Here is a 19,347-nt window from a genome sequence, read left to right as displayed (position 1 = left end):
GGAGTTTCATTAAAGTGGGGGACGCATTTTTGGACAGTCCAAGCGAGCGATCTAATTGCGCTCTTCGTAGCTCAGCTGGATCAAGGGCTCCGCTCTCCGTCCGAAGTTCCTTCATCCACGCCCTCATCCCGCAACCTCGGGATTCCCCCCCCCCAGGCAGCCGGCGCAACGCCGAGCCTTGTGCGGTGTGAAACGGAGACACTCTCTCTCTCTCTCTCTCTCTCTCTCTCTCTCTCTCTCTCTCTCTCTCTCTCTCCCCCTCTCCTCTTCCTCCCACCACCACCCCCACACACACACAACCTCCGCCTCCCCTTTTATCTTTCCGACACATCTGCTCGGGGCTCCGACAAGGGATGGCGCAGGTCGTCGCGCGCAGGTCGTCGGCTTGAAGCGAGAGCCGCTAGGGCTCGCCCAGCCCGCTGCAACCGGGAACGATGGGCCGGAGCCCGAGGTGCGGATGATGTGCTTAGCCTCCCTGCCAGGCGCGAGAGGCGGCTATTTTTAGAAAGCCCTGCAATTCTCTCTCTCTCTCTCTCTCTCTCTCTCTCTCTCTCTCTCTCTCTCTCTCTCTCTCTCTCTCTCTCTCTCTCTTCCCCCCCCCCCGCCACTTTCCCCTCCCCTCGCAAAGCCTGGAGTTAGAAGAGCGGCGCCGGGAGAGCCAGTCTTAAGCGCCAACGCCGCCGCGAGCCCCGCTGGCGGAACTGCCCCCGGCCGGCCGGCCAGCCAGCCAGCCAGCCAGCCAGCCAGCAGAGCGAAGCCTTTCGGCTGCCCAGCGCCCAGGCGGGTAGGTAGGTACGCTTTGAGTCCCGTCGCCCCTTTCCGCCTCCTCGTCCTCGGTCGCTCTCCGGCGCCGAGGCCGCTGAGGCCCGGCGTTGTTTGTTCCGTTTGCTCGTTTGCTCGTTTGCTTGCTTGTAGAACAAGAGCGAACGAGCGGGCTCCTTTAAGCCCCACGGGGCTGGGCGTGTCTCCAGCCGCCGCTCCGCTTTTCCAGCTGGCGGGAGCTTCAGCGCGGCTTCTAATCCCCGGTTCTTCCGGGCGGGGGGGGGTGGACGGCGCGGGGAGAAAAGCCTCCTCCGTCGTCTCTTCACACAGAGCTATTCCCCGCCGCTATTCCGCCCGGGACTCCTCATCCGAAGCGGGAAATGGCTTTTGTTTAAGGGCCTTCCCGGCCCATTCCCTCCTCCTCCTCCTTTTTCTAGCCAACCCTTTTTTCCCCTCTGTTTTTGTGTGCAATGGGGAAACGGCTCCGGGCTGCGTTTAGGTTGAACAGGCAGGCCAGCCTCGGCCGTAAGTCACGGAAGCTTCTGCAAGCCTCCCATTTCCTCTCCTCTTCCCTCCCAGCTCCTATTAATAGCAAGAAAGCTTTTGTCTTTCTCTTTGCACCCGTTGATTATTCCCGTGACTGGCATAGGAAAGGGAGGGGAGGGAGGAGAGGCTCACAAATAGAAGAAGAGGGGAGGGAAGGAGACAGACTCCTCTTCCCTTCTTATGTAATCAGTGTAATAAAAGAGCAGTTGCAGGGCGGTCTGGCAGCAGCCGCCTAGTGGGTGTGGGGGTAATTTGGGATTCCCCAGCATACCCGCAAACACACAGCTCTGCTTGCTGGAAAGGCTGTGTGCAAGTTGTATGGTAGGCCTGTCGGATCAGCTCTATCCTTAGGCAGAGGCAACCTCTGAGAGACAACACCAAAAGGGTGAGAGGGAGCTGTGTGCCACAGCGTCTACCCTGGCACATGGATGCCATTCCCCCATCACCACCCTGGTTGTCGCCCCACGAGACTTTCAGGTTCCACTTGGAAGAAACACTGAAGTGCCAGGCTGGTTGTCCTTTGAACACGTAATGGGAAGAGCACAGCCTTAGGTATATAGGTAGATAGTGCTTGACTTACAACCATTTGTTTACTGACCTTTCAAAGTTACAAAGGCACTTAAAAATTGACTGGATTTTCATACTTATGCTCATTGCAGTATCCCCATGGTCATGTGATTAAAATGTGGTTGCTTGGCCACTGGCATGTACTTCTGACAGTTGCAGGACCCCAGTGTCATAGGATCACCTTTTGCTCCCTTCTGACAAGCAAAGTCAATGGAGAAGCCAGGTTCACTTAACAACTGTTATTAAGAACTGCAGGGATTCATTTAACAACTATAGCAAGGCAGGTCATAAAATGGGGCAAAACTCACTTAACTGTCATACAGAAAATTTGGCTCAGTTGTTGTTATAAGTCGAGGACTTGGAGCCTTACAGAATGCTTTTTATGTCAAGCACAGGAAATCAGTTCAAATATATGTAGCTTTATTGTAAGCTAAAGCTCTCTACAAGAATCTGAACTATTAACAGTCAAAGCAAATTGGCAGCAGATAAGAGTCAGTGGAAGTCAAGGTGAACTGGACTTAGAACTCTTGTGGGTATGAAGAGACTTGAGACTGATGATGAGTTTGATTCCTCCCCTGGGCTCCCCTATTCATCTCCTACGTTTTATTATTATTCATTTATTAAATTTTACATGCTGCCCATCTCACTATCCAAAGTGAATCAGGACGGTTTGAGTCAATGTCTTCTTCACCTTCACTTCAGCCCCACCAAGCATTGAAAAGTTTGTAAGGAGAGGGAGAGGACTAAAATACAACTAAAGTCACGTGGAATTGATTCTCTGAAGGTGAATCTGACCCTAGGTCTCCTGAATATTTTTTTCAAATACATTAATTTTGAATGCTAAGCAACCAGTCATAAGTTGAGGGTTACCTCTAGCTTGCTCTGTCAGTTTTGGTGAGCATGTCGTTTTCTCCTTGCTGGTTCCTTGATTAGTTCACTGATTTGTCTGAGGTTTTGTCTGGTGTTAGTCTCTGCTTCTCTGGGTGTTGGTTGTAGAGGGGATGTATTCTGGTCTTTTTGCTTCCTTTTTAGCCTTCTTAGCACTTTTTATTATCAATGGTGTGTAAACATGGTTTTATATCTATCTGTCTGATGATGGCTGATTTGTCTGGATGACATCTTTCCAGGAATTCCCTAATATTTTTGGATTTAGCCTTAGTCTATGACAGGGGTGTCAAACTGCCGACCCATGGGCCGGATGCGTCATGCAGAAGCCGCACCCACCCCATTGCCAGCAATGGCAAAATCGTCCCGATACATTGCACGGCATCATGTGATATTGCAAGTTTGACATGTCTGGTCTAGGATACTGACAGTTTCCCAGTTGAAACTATGGTTGAGTCTGTCCATGTGTTCTGAGATTAATGAGTTTTCTTTGTGTCTTCTGACTGATAGTTGATGTTCGTGGATACACTCTGCTAATCTGCCTGCCTGTTCTACATTTCTTCTTTGGCTAATTATGATAAAAAGGAATAATCACATTTTAATTTAATACAGGTCACTTAAACACAATTTCTCATTAAGCATTCTTTCCAAATTAGTGGACGAAATTAGTTTTATTAACTTTTTCAAAGGATTTAAAAGACTGGAGTAATAACTGTAGTCTTTTTTGTAACTAAGATAAATTTTCAAGGTTTGCTAATCCAAAATAAATCCAATTTCTTTAGGATTGGAGAGGGGACTTGTGAACATGTCCCCAAAGAACTAAGAGAAGCTACTTCTTTCAGATGATCCAATCACTCTGAATGAATGAACGAAAGCTGTGGTAGCTGTATTAGGTGTAAGCCAGCTGAGAGTTGAATTTCAGGCTTAAGAAAAAAGCACACATGTATATTCAAACTATTTTGCCTCTGGATTTTGGCAAAAATAATCTTGATGGGGTTTGAGGGCATGTACATCTTTCTGAAGGGACGCGGTGGCTCAGTGGGTTAGGACGCTGAGCTTGTCGATCAGAAGGTCGGCAGTTTGGCGGGTCGAATCCCGAGTGCCGCGTAACAGAGTGAGCGCCTGTTACTCGTCCCAGCTTCTGCCCACCTAGCAGTTCGAAAGCACGTAAAAATGCAAGTAGAAAAATAGGGACCACTCCGGTGGGAAGGTAACAGCGTTCCGTGCGCCTTTGGCGTCTAGTCATGCCGGCCACATGACCACGGAGACGTCCTCGGACAAACGCTGGCTCTTCGGCTATGAAACGGAGATGAGCACCGGCCCCTAGAGTTGGAAACGACTAGCACGCATGTGCGGGGGAACCTTTACCTTTACCTTTACCTTACATCTTTCTGATCAGAAGATGTTAACTCCCGATGTAGAAAGCGACAACATAGTTTTCTCTGAGTAATTGCTGAGGCTGTTAATCAAATTGTTTTACAACGGACTTTGTGACCACATGTGATATTGGCATTGTTTTGATGAAAAGAGGAATCTTGTATAAAAAGTGACAAGAATCTATGCAATATCTGAAGCTTATTAAACAGTAAAGATTTCTGCTGTGAAGAGAACAGGACCTCATCTAAGTAGCAGTCTGGCCTAGCTCCTAATTTATGTGTTTATCCAGATGGATAAGCAGAGGTCAGCAAAAACACAGAGAAAAAAGAATAAAAAAACTGTGGGAGTGTGAAAAGGTAGGCACTTTTATGTAAGATATTATAAGTTGAATAAATAAATAAATATAAACATTTGTAATCTTTAGATATGTTGCTTTGTCATTTTATCCTAATTCATGTTTATTGCTAAGCACATTTGATTTGTGGTTAGATTGTAAGCCGCCCTGAGTCTTCGGAGAAGGGCGGGATATAAATGGGATTAAAAAAAAATTAGATGGTCATAAAACAGAAAAAGGACATTTTTGAAGTGCATACAGGTAGTCTTCAAGTTACAACTGGTTGCTATGGTGACAGATTGAACTTCCAACAGACCCCTCCCCCAAAGATTTTTACAACCCAATTCTGAAGTTCCAATGGCGTCCCCCATCCCACCGTTAAGTGACCACATTTTCATTTCATGTGGTCACATGACTAAATTTATAACATTTTTGCCAAAACCCGGCATTTGCTTTCAGTTTTCGGCAGAAATGCCCCATGGAGAACAATGGGTTTCCTTAATGACTGCAGATTCACTAAACAATCATGGTGATTTGCTTAATGATCGCCAAAAAAACAGGTCATAAAATTTGATTGGTCATGTGATTGCTTACTTTACATCCATCATGACCAGGTAGGTACCAGTTTGGTCATAAGTCAAGGACTATATGTATGTCATGACTATACAATATAGATACTATCAGTAGAAATTTCAAAACTTGAAAATAACTTGTAGACGCTGATTTAGATGGACACGTTTTTAAACTGGAATCGTTAATCCATTTAAAGCTTATGTGGAATTCCCTTGGACAAGGAAATTAAAGTTTGATAATATCTGGAGGGAGACAGGTAGTAGGAAGCTAATTTGTATTATGATGAGTGTGTTAATTTCACAATGTTAATGGCACCTATAATTCCTGTTTTGGAAAAACTTGGAGGTCTTAGCCCCATTCAAGCATGCAATCTATAAGTGTTTATGTGATATCCAGTGTAAATGCTTCTAAGAAAATAGCTAAATTGGACTTCCATGAGAAATTGCTTTGATTTCCATGTGAGCAATAACCCTGATAATGCAGCTCTATGTAAAGATGCTTTGCTCCTGAGGACATTTCTGCTCACCATGTGAGAGGACCATGCAGAGATGAGAGCATCTCTACATATTTACATACCATACTGCTCCAGAACTCCTGAATGAAGCTTTTTCCCCCCAAGGGCAGAATGATAGGTAGCAATGGATGTCTGAATCTTTTTTGAAAGCATCAAAGGGTTTAAGCTTTTTTGATTGCTGTATACCCTGAAGTTTCATTTGAAATGATCTCAACTAGACACAGCTATTAATGCCTTGGAGAGAAAGATGAGAAATTGAATTCACACCTTAAGTCCTCCTAATGTTTACTTGGAGCATTTTGCACTCTAGCTTACTAAATAGGCCCAACAGTATTGCTCATGGCAATAAGTCACCTTATACGTGCAAAAAGACAATAAGCCTCCAACTGGCAGATTATATTTGTTTGTGGGTTTTTTGTTGTCTTTTTGCAGTTAAAATTCTTCATCTGCTGGGCAGTAAGTCACCTTATACGTGCACATGTACATGGAAACAGCTTATTCCTTGAGAGAAAATAAAAATAGCAATTTATAAGTGACATGGCTAGGAAGAAAATCTATTTTTTTTATAAATTACTAATCTGATAGGTTTATTTTTCTCTTGAGTAACAAAACATTTTTGCCCTCAAAATTAACATTTGAGGTGTAATATGAGCATTTCCATTGCATTTCCCTCAATGGAGAAGCCTTATGTATTTCCTTAATAGGTCTTAGGTTACTTTTCATAAAAGTCACCCAATGTTCAGATTCTGTGAATCTAAACAATAGAAGATTCCAGGTGAATAAAATATTTTTTAAAATATATTTTACTATCATGAGCAATAGCAATGCCCAAAATTTAGATTTCAAAAAATCAGGCAAATTAACAGATGCTATAGGTATTGGTGGTTTCTATCTGTTGAGGCAGCCAATTTGGTGCAATGGTTCAGGCATATTAGAAACTGGGAGACTGTGATTTCTAGTCCTGCCTTAGTCATGAAGTCAGCTGGGTGACTTTGAGCTGCTTACTCTAGGAAAGTGTCAGAAACTGCAGGGAATCCACACTGATTGCAAGGCACCAATACACATGCTCTCTATTGCTTCCCATTTCCAAGGCAGTACAATTCTCCATACTAGCTGGGGGAGGGGAAGTGAGCAGAAGGCTGCTGTTACACAGCTGTTCTGCTTTTGGTCCTCTCATAGGCCTGCCTGGTTGGCTCCTGTAAGAAATGATGCTAATATAGATGGTTCTTTAATTTTATCCAGCACAGTTCTTCTTAATGTTGTCAGAAAATGGTGCATAGTAATGAACTAATTTAAAATGTGCCAGATTCTCTCAATAAAGAGCTATGCTGTCATTCGTGATTTCTTCCTCTAAATTAAATACTTTTTACCTCGCTGCCGGACAGTGAATCAGGATTTTTATTTTGAGAGTTGGAACATAACTTGGAGGACATTTAGGCCAGCCCTCTAGCCGGGATTGACTAACTAAAAGTCTTGGCAAGCTTTTTGGACTCTCCTTGTCCTCCTCGTCCTTCTCAAGTTTTTCAAAAGTAAAGCAGTTTGTGGGAGGCATTGGTAATATTTATTTATTTATTTATTTATTTATTTATGGGATTTGTATGCCGCCCTATCTCCCAAAGGACTCAGGGCGGCTAACAACGATAAAACACAAAATACAAACATTAAAAGGTATTAAATCAAATTATCCCATAAATAGTCCAATTAAAAACACAATAAAACAAAATTAAGAAAACCTCCCTTCCATCAATCCAGGTTGGCCTGTGGAAAAAGCCATGTTTTAAGGTCGCGACAAAAGGAACGGAGATCCAAAGGGCAGGTGCCCCCACAGAGAAGGCCCTCCCCTGGGGGTCGCCAGTCGACATCGTCTGGCCGACAGCACCCCGAGGAGGCCCTCCCTGTGTGAGCACACAGGGCAATGGGCAGTCGTTCCTGGCAGCAGACGGTCCTGCAAATATCCTGGACCTAAGCCATGTAGGGCTTTATAGGTAAGAACCAGCACCTTAAATCTCACCTGGAGGACAACCGGTAACCAATGCAGCTCACGCAGGAGGGGTGTAATATGGGAGTATCGGGACGTCCCATCACAACCCGCGCAGCCGCATTCTGCACCAGTTGAAGCCTTCGGGTGGTCTTCAAGGGCAGTCCCATGTAGAGAGCATTGCAGTAGTCTATACGGGAGGTAACAAGTGCATGAGTGACCGTACGTAGGGCATCTCGGTCCAGATAGGGGCGCAACTGGCGCACCAGGCGAACCTGGGCAAATGCCCCCCTGGCCACGGCTCCTATATGATCTTCTAAACTGAGTCGTGCCTCCAGGAGGACACCTAAGTTGTCTGCCCTTTCAACGGGGGGTAACACCTCTCCCCCCCATAACCAAAGATGGAATATCCTGGATTACCCGAGATGCCGGCACGTATAGCCACTCGGTCTTGGCCGGGTTGAGTTGGAGCCTGTTCTTCCCCATCCAGACTCGTACCGCTTCCAGGCAACGGGACATCACCTCGAGGGCATCACTGGGTGCATAGTCATTTTGTCTCCTTTTCAAAGATGGATTATCTTTATAATGAAGGATGAGTGGAACCCCCTTGAACTTTATTATAATATACCAATCTAATATGGGTGACAAGAAGTCCCAGATTTCATTTGATGAGGAAGTTATTCAACTGCAGCATTACATCCAGAGAGGTTGTATTCTCATTGATAATTCAATAAATATGAAGCAATGATGTTCTAATACCTAGGCAATTAAGTGCAAAAATATATTTGTTCCAAATCTGACTCATAAAATTGTTCCTTTTTCCAGGCTAGGGCTATTGCCTGACCTTTAGACAGGGCAGTAAGGGCCACAGTTTCAATAACAATTCAGAATGTGTAATAGTAGCCAATTTTGAACAAGCCAACATCAGAGAAATATCACTTCCTACATAGTTTCATTCATTAATATTATTAAACATGTTTCTTTAGGCTTTATGAGGAATATATCTTGGAGGTACTGTATATACAGGCATGTACTTGCACTATTCAGTCTAGTTTAAGTCCTCCACGTAGAATGATTGCAGATGACATGCAGTCATTGAGATTGATACAATTTCAGAAATTCTTTATTACTAAGAAAAATGCTGAGTCTTGCCAGCAAAGTCATTTTCACAACTGCTGTGGTACCTGAAGTTATTCTGGAGAAGGAATTAGAATTTCTACCTATATATACTTCCACATAGTTGATTCATTGCATTCTGTGCTCAACATCTCAATATTACAATACCTTAGTTTGTTTTCCAGATAAAAACAATGGTTCAAATAGCCAAAATAGCTTCTAATAGTCAGTCAGAGCTTGAACCAAGTCATAGTTTCTTTAAAAACTCAAGGACACTTGGGAGCTAAGCACAAAAAAGTCAAGGACACAAATCAGTTAGACAAATTGCTTTTAATTGCAGGAAAAAAAGCCCAACTAACAAGATCACTTATTGTAGAATCTAGCAATTCAGCCCATTTATATATAAACCCAAGTTTTATTTTATATCCCTTTCATTTGCCCCTATGTGATAATGGGCTTAAGCGCTTGGTTTTGTATATGGAGGGCAATTGCTCCATGTTTCAATAACAATCATATCTGATTTCAGGCTCTTGGATTCCAACCTTGGCATCTTAATTCATTATAGATATAGAAGGCAAGATAGTATAGCAAATACTGGATGGTTTGGTATGTAAGATGGAGAGCCATTTCAATTTTCAAAATAAACAATTTACCTAAACAAATCAGAGTCTATCATTCACTTATAAGCTTTGGCCAAATAAGCAAAATGGTCCTGGAAAATGACATTGTTATTTCCTGGCCAATTTGACCTACATGCCATTGAGAAATTTACTCTTTTTTAAAAGTTTTAAAAAACTTTATTCAGTTTCAATCTTTACCTCTTCCGCATCATAAACCAGTTCCATAGATGAAATTGTGGAAAATCTTTCTTCCAAAAATTCTGCATGAAAGACAATAGAATTTTTTCCACCACTTAGACATCCTGGCTACTTGTAGCTCCATAGTCTTGTATAAATGGATATCTTGCCAAACTGCTAGATTGTGTGCTAGACATGCTAGACTATGCTAGACATATTTAAGGTGTCTTAATGCCTAAACAAAACCTATAAAATTCCTACTTGGCCAAATATTGATGCAATATTTTGAATTAATGTGCATTAGCCAGCCAAAACTGAGCACTTTGAAATAATCTTCCTCCTCTTTATCTTCATCTAGATCAAACTTTAAACTGCTAGAATGAGTTGGTCAAAACTAAGTCATTATTGGTAAATGTTTCTGGTAGCCGACAAACCAGCCGGGCTCTGTGTCTCTCCATGTTCACATAGTATCCACTGAGAGCCTCCACTTAAGAATATTTTTTACATTTAAGCATTCCAATTCTCAACCTATTCAGGGTTTGAAAGCTCATTAGCTTTATCTTTAGTGAGGTGAGTTGTTAATGCTTCCTAGACCAAACCCAATAGTAGTAGATTGGCTTAGTCCATTAAAATAGACTGATATGATATCTTTTTCAGACACATTCAGTTTAAATGTGTGGAGTAATTATTTTGTGTGTATGTGAATATTTATATTATTATTATATAGTGACAAGCAAAAAATACACAGGAAAGTTATGTACAGGTACAAATTAATTGATATTTGAGAGAGTTGCAATGTGCTGTTATTAACCAGTCATCTTGAAAGCTGATCGGGATTTGAACTTTTATAAAGATAAATACAGGTGAAACTTGAAAAATTAGAATATCGTGCAAAAGTTCATTTATTTCAGTAATGCAACTTAAAAGGGGAAACTAATATATGAGATAGACTCATTACATGCAAAGCAAGATAGTTCAAGCCTTGATTTGTCATAATTGTGATGATTATGGTGTACAGCTCATGAAAACCCCAAATCCACGATCTCAGAAAATTAGAATATTGTGAAAAGGTGCAATATTCTAGGCTCAAAGTGTCCCACTCTAATCAGCTAATTAAGCCATAACACCTGCAAAGGGTTCCTGAGCCTTTAAATGGTCTCTCAGTCTGGTTCAGTAGGAATCACAATCATGGGGAAGACTGCTGACCTGACAGTTGTGCAGAAAACCATCATTGACATACTCCATAAGGAGGGAAAGCCTCAAAAGGTAATTGCAAAAGAAGTTGGATGTTCCCAAAGTGCTGTATCAAAGCACATTAATAGAAAGTTATGTGGAAGGGAAAAGTGTGGAAGAAAAAGGTGCACAAGCAGCAGGGATGACCGCAGCCTGGAGAGGATGGTCAGGAAAAGGCCATTCAAAAGTGTTGGGGACTTTCACAAGGAGTGGACTGAGGCTGGAGTCAGTGCATCAAGAGCCACCACACACAGATGGATCCTGGACATGGGCTTCAAATGTTGTATTCCTCTTGTCAAGCCGCTCCTGAACAACAAACAATGTCAGAAGCGTCTTACCTGGGCTATAGAAAAACAGACCTGGTCTGTTGCTCAGTGGTCCAAAGTCCTCTTTTCTGATGAGAGCAACTTTTGCATCTCATTTGGAAACCAAGGACACAGAGTCTGGAGGAAGAATGAGAGGCACACACTGCAAGATGCTTGAAGTCCAGTGTGAAGTTTCCACAGTCTGTGTTGATTTGGGGAGCCATGTCATCTGCTGGTGTTGGTCCACTGTGCTTCATTAAGTCCAGGGTCAGCGCAGCCATCTACCAGGAGATTTTGGAGCACTTCATGCTTCCTTCCGCAGATGAGCTTTATGGGGATGCTGACTTCATTTTCCAGCAGGACTTGGCACCTGCCCACACTGCCAAAAGCACCAAAACCTGGTTCAATGACCGTGGGATTACTGTGCTTGATTGGCCAGCAAACTCGCCTGACCTGACCTCCATAGAGAATCTATGGGGCATTGCCAAGAGAAAGATGAGAGACATGAGACCGAACAATGCAGAAGAGCTGAAGGCCTCTATTGAAGCACCCTAGTCTTCCATAATACCTCAGGAGTGCCACAGGCTGATAGCTTCCATGCCACGCCACATTGAGGCAGTAATTGCTGCAAAAGGGGCCCAAACCAAGTACTGAGTACATATGCATGCTTATACTTTTCAGAGGTCTGATATTGTTCTATGTACACTCCTTGTTTTATTGATTGCATGTAATATTCTAATTTTCTGAGATTGTGGATTTGGGGTTTTCATGAGCTGTACGCCATAATCATCACAATTATGACAAATCACGGCTTGAACTATCTTGCTTTGCATGTAATGAGTCTATCTCATATATTAGTTTCCCCTTTTAAGTTGCATTACTGAAATAAATGAACTTTTGCACGATATTCTAATTTTTCGAGTTTCACCTGTAAGTGGTCAGCTATCCATTCCAGGCAAAATTCGCAAATAGAGCAAGCAGTGAGCAAAGAACAGCACCATGGAGAGCTTCTTGCAGAACCAGCTATATTACTATCAGACTATCTAAATTTCATGGTAGCATAACTGGCCCAAATCTCAGTCTGGGAGTTGGTTTCCTGCTTTCCTTGTTTTGTTGAGTTGTTTTTTTCCTGAAAATCTTGGAGATCACTTTTCAATATTCTACTGCCTCTAGGTATGGCAGTGTCCATTATCCAGAGTTTTTTGTCTTTTTTTTCCCTTAACAATTGTTAAGTCTGGGGTGTTGTGTACCAAATGCCTGTCTGTTGTTATTTGAATGATTATTTCCAACCAGTTTTGAATTCAGTGAAAACTGAGTTCGTGCTGAGTGGCTTTCTCCTCTGGTGAGAGTTGAAAGGTGAAGCTGGCAACACCAGAAACAAAGAACCTGAGGCAGACAAGACTATTATCAAAACATGGTGTAGATGACCTCCATGTCCAAGGTTGAGAAACAAACAGCACGTAAGGACAAGAGAAAGAAACCTAAAATTTAACCTTGGCACCATTATAAATTATAGGATAGGTTGCCATATTCTTCTGTAGCTGATCTTTGTTATTAGATATCTTCTGTCAACAGTCTCAGCAATGTACCTATCCAAAGCTTGTCCGTGACTATTTTATTTTAATATTTCATTTCATTTTATTAGACTTAGAAATCATCTGACTGCAGAATGACTTTGGGTGGCTTATAATTTAAGACAAGACATAATAAAGAATCTAAAGCATTTGTACAGTGAAGAATGCTTTAAATTCAAGAGTGATGAAACTTTGGCAGCCAAATAATTCATAGAGAAACAGCACATGATATTGTTATTCCCATGAAATATTAGAGTTGTCCCTTAACAGATAGTAAAACTGATATGCTAGAGAGAGAAGAATATTTGAAGACAAGCTGTCCCAAGAGAACCATTACTAACCATAGAGCCTTGGTGGAGCAGTGGGCTAATGCCTCCTTAAGTAACACCAGCTGCCTGCAATTAGTGCAGGTTCGCATCCCACCAGGCTCAAGGTTGACTCAGCCTTCCATCCTTCCGAGGTAGGTAAAATGAGGACCCAGATTGTTGGGGGCAATTAAGCTGACTTTGTAATAATGCCGCTTGGGGTGTGTGTGAAAGCCCTAATAAGCAGGCATATACATAGAATGAAGGCTACTGCTAAGCTTGTAAGCCGCCCTGAGTCTTTGGACAAGGGCGGGATATAAATGGAATTAAAATTTAAAAAAATATATATGAGGTACACTTTTTTCTTCCATATCTTATAGCTACTCACAGTAGCAGTTACCACGACGGTTATAGATGCAAGTTCTCCTGAATGTTGGTTGAGTTTCAAGAGTGAGAATTGTTGAATCCTGTGTAGAATTCTGATTCCTGTGGCATCACAATGCTACTACTCAGTGTAATTTTCAATTTTTAAAAAAATTCTTTCAAGTTAAAATGCATATGCAATTTAATTGAAAAAGTATAAGTGCCATATTTTAACATTTGTATTTCAGAAGAATATAAAGAGTGCATTTCAGTAAGGAAGTGGTTGATTACATAAGGGCTGGTGCTATCCATATAATCATGTCTCTATTTTGGAGCAGATTGAGAGAAACAAATGAAACTCACGTCAAAGAATTTTTTTAAAAGTTTTATTTTTATTCTTTTTAACAGTTCAATTATAATTATTCAACAAAATGTGTTGTCTGAGTATCTTATTCACTAATACAAATTAAATTCCTAATCCCTACATCTTTTCTCTAACCATTGATAAAATAGGTCCCAAGTCTGAAAATATTCTGTTTCTTCTTTTTCTCTCAACCTTAAAGTAAGTCTGTCCATTTCTGCACAGTCTAATATTTTTCTGATTATTTCTTCTTCTGGTGGTATTTCTTCGTTCTTCCAATATTGTGCAAATATAATTCTTGCCACTGTTATCACATGTAGAATCAAATATGTACTTTGCTTATCAAGTTTTTCTGGCATTATACCTAGTAAAAATCAGGTTTATAGTCTACGTGTTTCTCTTAACATTTTTTCTAACCAAGTGTGGATTATTGTCCAATCTCTCCTTGCTTCAACACATGTCCACCACATATGATCATAAGTACCTGGTTTGTGTTTACATTTCCAACATTTCTCTGACATGTTTTTAAACATTTTTGCTAATCTTGTTGGTGGCAAATGCCATCTATAAAACATTTTATGTAAGTTTTCTTTGTATGAAACTGACATTGTCAATTTATAGTTTCTTTCCCACAAACTTTGCCACTTTTCTAAGTCTATATTATGTCCAAAATTCTTTGCCCATACTATCATTGTCTCTTTTATTTGTTCATTTTCCATTTTGAAATTTAATAAGAAATTGTACATTTTTAATTAACTTTTCATCAGAAGTTAATAATGTCTGATAATATCTTTATCATATCTGACCTGCATTAATAAATGTGACCACCATGTTAAATCGATGCCCTGATATTCCATCTCTTGCCTGGATTTTAATTTAGAATTTAGAATATCTTTGTATGTCCATATTTTATCGAGACTGACTAGATTTGGATGTACGAATGCTTCCATTGTTGAAAGCCATCCTAGAATTTTCAAATTTTACATTTTATTTTTTCCCAATTTAATAATACTGCATTTCTAATGTTATGGTTTTGGAAGTATTTATGTATTTTATTTTTTCCATACCATAAAAAAGCATGCCAACCAAGTTGCAGGTCATGTCCCTCCAGATACAACAATCTTTATTTTTAAGAGTGATTCATCCTTTTATCCATGTTAACACTGATGCTTGATAATATAAAACCCAATCTGGCATTTCCCTTGGCTTCTTGTAACATTTTCAATTTAATTCTAGTTTTCTCTCCTTCCCAGATAAATTTTTGAATGAAAGAGTTTAAATCTTCAAAGAATTTTTTCTGCAGTTTTATAGGTATCGTTTGAAATAAAAATAATATTTTTGGTAATATATTCATTTTCACCATAGCAATTCTTCCTAACATCGACAGTTGAAGATTCTTCCGTTTTTTTCAAATCAAGCTTTATTTGGTTTAACAATTTAATATAATTATCTTCTTTTATTGTTGAACATCTTGCTGTCAAATATATTCCCAAATATTTGACCTTTTTGACTATTTGCAATTCTATTTTTTCTGATAATTAGTTTTTTGTTTATCTGTAAAAAATTGAACTATCACTTTAGTTTTTTCTCTATTTATCTTTAATCCTGTTCTCTCTCCAAATTGTTCTATCTTTTTCAACAGTTTAGGAATCATCTCTAAAGGTTCCTCTAGAATGAATACCAAATCATCTGCAAATGCTTGCAGTTTGTAGGTTTCACCTTTTATTTTCAATCCTTTAATTTCTGGATCTTGCCTAATGTTTCTATTTAAAACTTCCAAAGTTTAAGATAAATAGCAATGGGGATAATGGACATCCTTGTCTTATTCTTAAAATTTATCTACGCATTCTCTTGTGTATCCAAAATATAGCACTTTCTTGAAAATTAAAAAAAGAATAAATATTTTGCTCAAAAAAAGAAACATGAAGCATTTACTTTTTATTTTAAACCATATATGTCTTGGATATATGCTGGATATATTTGCTTCAAGTTTTATTGCTTTTTAAGAGTGCCTTTTCCAAACTGCACTTGAAGTAATCAAAGATCCTTTGACTTTAGGTATATCTCCTATTTGAAAGAAAGTCTTAAGACATATCTAATAAAATGTTTCACAAAATATAGTACTCTTATTTTATCAGAGTGGGACCGTTTCCTAGGAATGTGTGTGATGGTATTGACATTGCAAAGCTGGATTTTTTTTGCTTAATACAGTGTCAAGTTAACACGTGTGATTGATATCCCTAAGATGACACTTTTCCTTTTAAAATGTATCACTAGTTCTTACAACATAGAAAAGTGACTTACTATAGCTTAGTAGCCAGCTGTCTGTTTAGCCCAGTTACCTGTTTCAACTAGAGCAGCACTTTTTAGAAATCTAACTCCACCTTTTTCTCTATATATTATATATTACAGTTTCCAGCACTGATTTTTTGTTTAAAAAAATCCCTCTCCTCAATACTCAACTGGAATAATTTAAGGAAGACTGTATAGTGTATATCTACTCAAATAAATAGGCTATGATAAGGAAGAGATACAGGGATTTAATATTCATACCTACCTATCAGATTGGACTCTTCCCAGGTGATGAAACTACACTAATTTCTCATGTGTTTATTTATTTATTTATTTATTAGATTTATGTATTGCCCATCTCATCCAGAAGCACACTTTTTGATTCCTCCATGTCAATGTTCATTGCTATCCAAACATTTGGATTTTGATTTGCAGGGATTAGGGGGAACATCACAGTGAACAGGATATAGAATCTGTTATTCTGGAGAACTTGGCAGGATTCACACATTGATATAAGAGTGTTGAAACCTTGGCAGCCAAATAATTCACAGAAAAACAGCTCATGGTACTGCTACTCCCATTTAATATTAGAGCTGTCCCTTAACAGATACCAAAGATTATATGCTGGAGAGGGAAGAATATTTGAAGTCAATATTTGAAGACAAGATGTCCCAAGAGAGCCATTGCTAAGCATATGTGTTGTGCATTTTTCTTTTCCATGCCTTATGGCTGTATAGTCACAGTAGTAGTTACCATAATGATTAGAGTTGCAGGTTCTTCCTGCTGCTAAAGTAAAGATAATAGGGTCATCTTAGGAATGCTCCATAATTGCTTGAAAGAATAACAGTGACACTCAACAGTGACATGAATGCAAGTTCAGGCTATCTGACCCTGTCCTCCTCATCTGTATGCACTTTCAGGGTATGAGCTACCTTTGACATGCACTGCCTGGCTGAGGAACTACTATATTAGTTGTCTGAAGGAGCACTGCCTTGGCAATTCAAAAAGGTATGTGTGTTTCCATTCTGCTCCCATGTTGCTTATTTGATTATCAATTTATTGTGTTTATATCCTGTCTTGTTTTCTCGGAGATTAATATAGTTTGCATGGGAGATCACCCCTAATTTTATCAACACAGCAATAATCAATTGGGCTGAGAGATAGTGGCATCAACTAATAAGTGCTGTGGTGGACTGGAGATTTGAACCTAGCCTTCCCAGGCTGACTTTAGCAATTATATGATGTTGTTCTTGATTTTCTTGCAATTATGGTTTTGTCAATGAGAACAAATGCGATTTTCCCAGCTACTTGTTGAATTTGCATAGAGAAAGGTACAGAATACTAACTTGGCTCTACAGGGAGTGCAGAATTATTAGGCAAATGAGTATTTTGACCACATCATCCTCTTTATGCATGTTGTCTTACTCCAAGCTGTATAGGCTCGAAAGCCTACTACCAATTAAGCATATTAGGTGATGTGCATCTCTGTAATGAGAAGGGGTGTGGTCTAATGACATCAACACCCTGTATCAGGTGTGCATAATTATTAGGCAACTTCCTTTCCTTTGGCAAAATGGGTCAAAAGAAGGACTTGACAGGCTCAGAAAAGTCAAAAATAGTGAGATATCTTGCAGAGGGATGCAGCACTCTTAAAATTGCAAAGCTTCTGAAGCGTGATCATCGAACAATCAAGCGTTTCATTCAAAATAGTCAACAGGGTTGCAAGAAGCGTGTGGAGAAACCAAGGCGCAAAATAACTGCCCATGAACTGAGAAAAGTCAAGCGTGCAGCTGCCAAGATGCCACTTGCCACCAGTTTGGCCATATTTCAGAGCTGCAACATCACTGGAGTGCCCAAAAGCAAAAGGTGTGCAATACTCAGAGACATGGCCAAGGTAAGAAAGGCTGAAAGACGACCACCACTGAACAAGATACACAAGCTGAAACGTCAAGACTGGGCCAAGAAATATCTCAAGACTGATTTTTCTAAGGTTTTATGGACTGATGAAATGAGAGTGAGTCTTGATGGGCCAAATGGATGGGCCCGTGGCTGGATTGGTAAAGGGCAGAGAGCTCCAGTCCGACTCAGACGCCAGCAAGGTGGAGGTGGAGTACTGGTTTGGGCTGGTATCATCAAAGATGAGCTTGTGGGGCCTTTTCGGGTTGAGGATGGAGTCAAGCTCAACTCCCAGTCCTACTGCCAGTTTCTGGAAGACACCTTCTTCAAGCAGTGGTACAGGAAGAAGTCTGCATCCTTCAAGAAAAACATGATTTTCATGCAGGACAATGCTCCATCACACGCGTCCAAGTACTCCACAGCGTGGCTGGCAAGAAAGGGTATAAAAGAAGGAAATCTAATGACATGGCCTCCTTGTTCACCTGATCTGAACCCCATTGAGAACCTGTGGTCCATCATCAAATGTGAGATTTACAAGGAGGGAAAACAGTACACCTCTCTGAACAGTGTCTGGGAGGCTGTGGTTGCTGCTGCACGCAATGTTGATGGTGAACAGATCAAAACACTGACAGAATCCATGGATGGCAGGCTTTTGAGTGTCCTTGCAAAGAAAGGTGGCTATATTGGTCACTGATTTGTTTTTGTTATGTTTTTGAATGTCAGAAATGTATATTTGTGAATGTTGAGATGTTATATTGGTTTCACTGGTAAAAATAAATAATTGAAATGGGTATATATTTGTTTTTTGTTAAGTTGCCTAATAATTATGCACAGTAATAGTCACCTGCACACACAGATATCCCCCTAAAATAGCTATAACTAAAAACAAACTAAAAACTACTTCCAAAAATATTCAGCTTTGATATTAATGAGTTTTTTGGGTTCATTGAGAACATGGTTGTTGTTCAATAATAAAATTAATCCTCAAAAAAACAACTTGCCTAATAATTCTGCATTCCCTGTAGGATGTTTTGAGAGGAGATTCTGTCTTCAAAACAGGTGGCAGAGTTTCAGAAGAAGATAGGTTTTTGTATCCTTTGCTTATCCCAGTTCTTTCTCCTGAGAATATTTGAAGCAGTAGTAAAGAATATTAACTAAGTACCAAGCAAACTCCTATGGATCCAGTTACTGGAGCCCTGGTGATGCAGTGGTTAGAATATAATACTGCAGGCAAACTCTGCTCATAACTGGGAGTTCAATCCTGACAGGCTCAAGGTTGACTCAGCTTCCCATCCTTCCAAGGTCAGTAAAATGTGACTCTGTAAACCGCCCAGAGAGTACTTTAAAGCATTATGGAATGGTATATAAGTCTAAGTGCTATTGCTATTGCTCCTGTAGTATCCCAACATTAGAGTTGTTTAGTATATACTGTATGTCCTATAATTGAATAGAGAAATGGACATGTAAAATAAAGGGCCTAAAAATAAGGAGAGGATAAATGCTTGTATCACTAACTACAAAATTTGATGTGGGCCCAATTTGGTGATTTGAAAGATAGCTTCTGACTTA

The 19,347-nt window shown here is 40.2% G+C and overlaps 1 protein-coding gene across 3 annotated transcripts in view; it reads left to right on the top strand.

Moving 5' to 3' along the window:
* Positions 1–357: 357 nt before the first annotated feature.
* The window catches only part of CPLX2 (complexin 2), a 152,772-nt gene continuing 133,782 nt past the window's right edge, over positions 358–19,347 (top strand). Inside the window, exons 1-3 of one of the 3 annotated variants that reach the window (XM_083352284.1) lie at positions 358–451; positions 629–788; positions 16,803–16,890. The gene's annotated coding sequence lies outside the window, so the exon portion shown is untranslated. The remainder of the gene's footprint in view (positions 452–628; positions 789–16,802; positions 16,891–19,347) is intronic. The other 2 variants (XM_083352281.1, XM_083352282.1) reach the window with 2 other exon arrangements.

The sequence above is a fragment of the Vipera ursinii genome (assembly GCF_947247035.1).
Source record: "Vipera ursinii genome assembly, chromosome: 2".
Taxonomy (NCBI): Eukaryota; Metazoa; Chordata; class Lepidosauria; order Squamata; family Viperidae; genus Vipera; species Vipera ursinii.
Note: the sequence above shows the minus strand (reverse complement) of the source record. Positions and strands in the feature narration are given on the sequence as shown.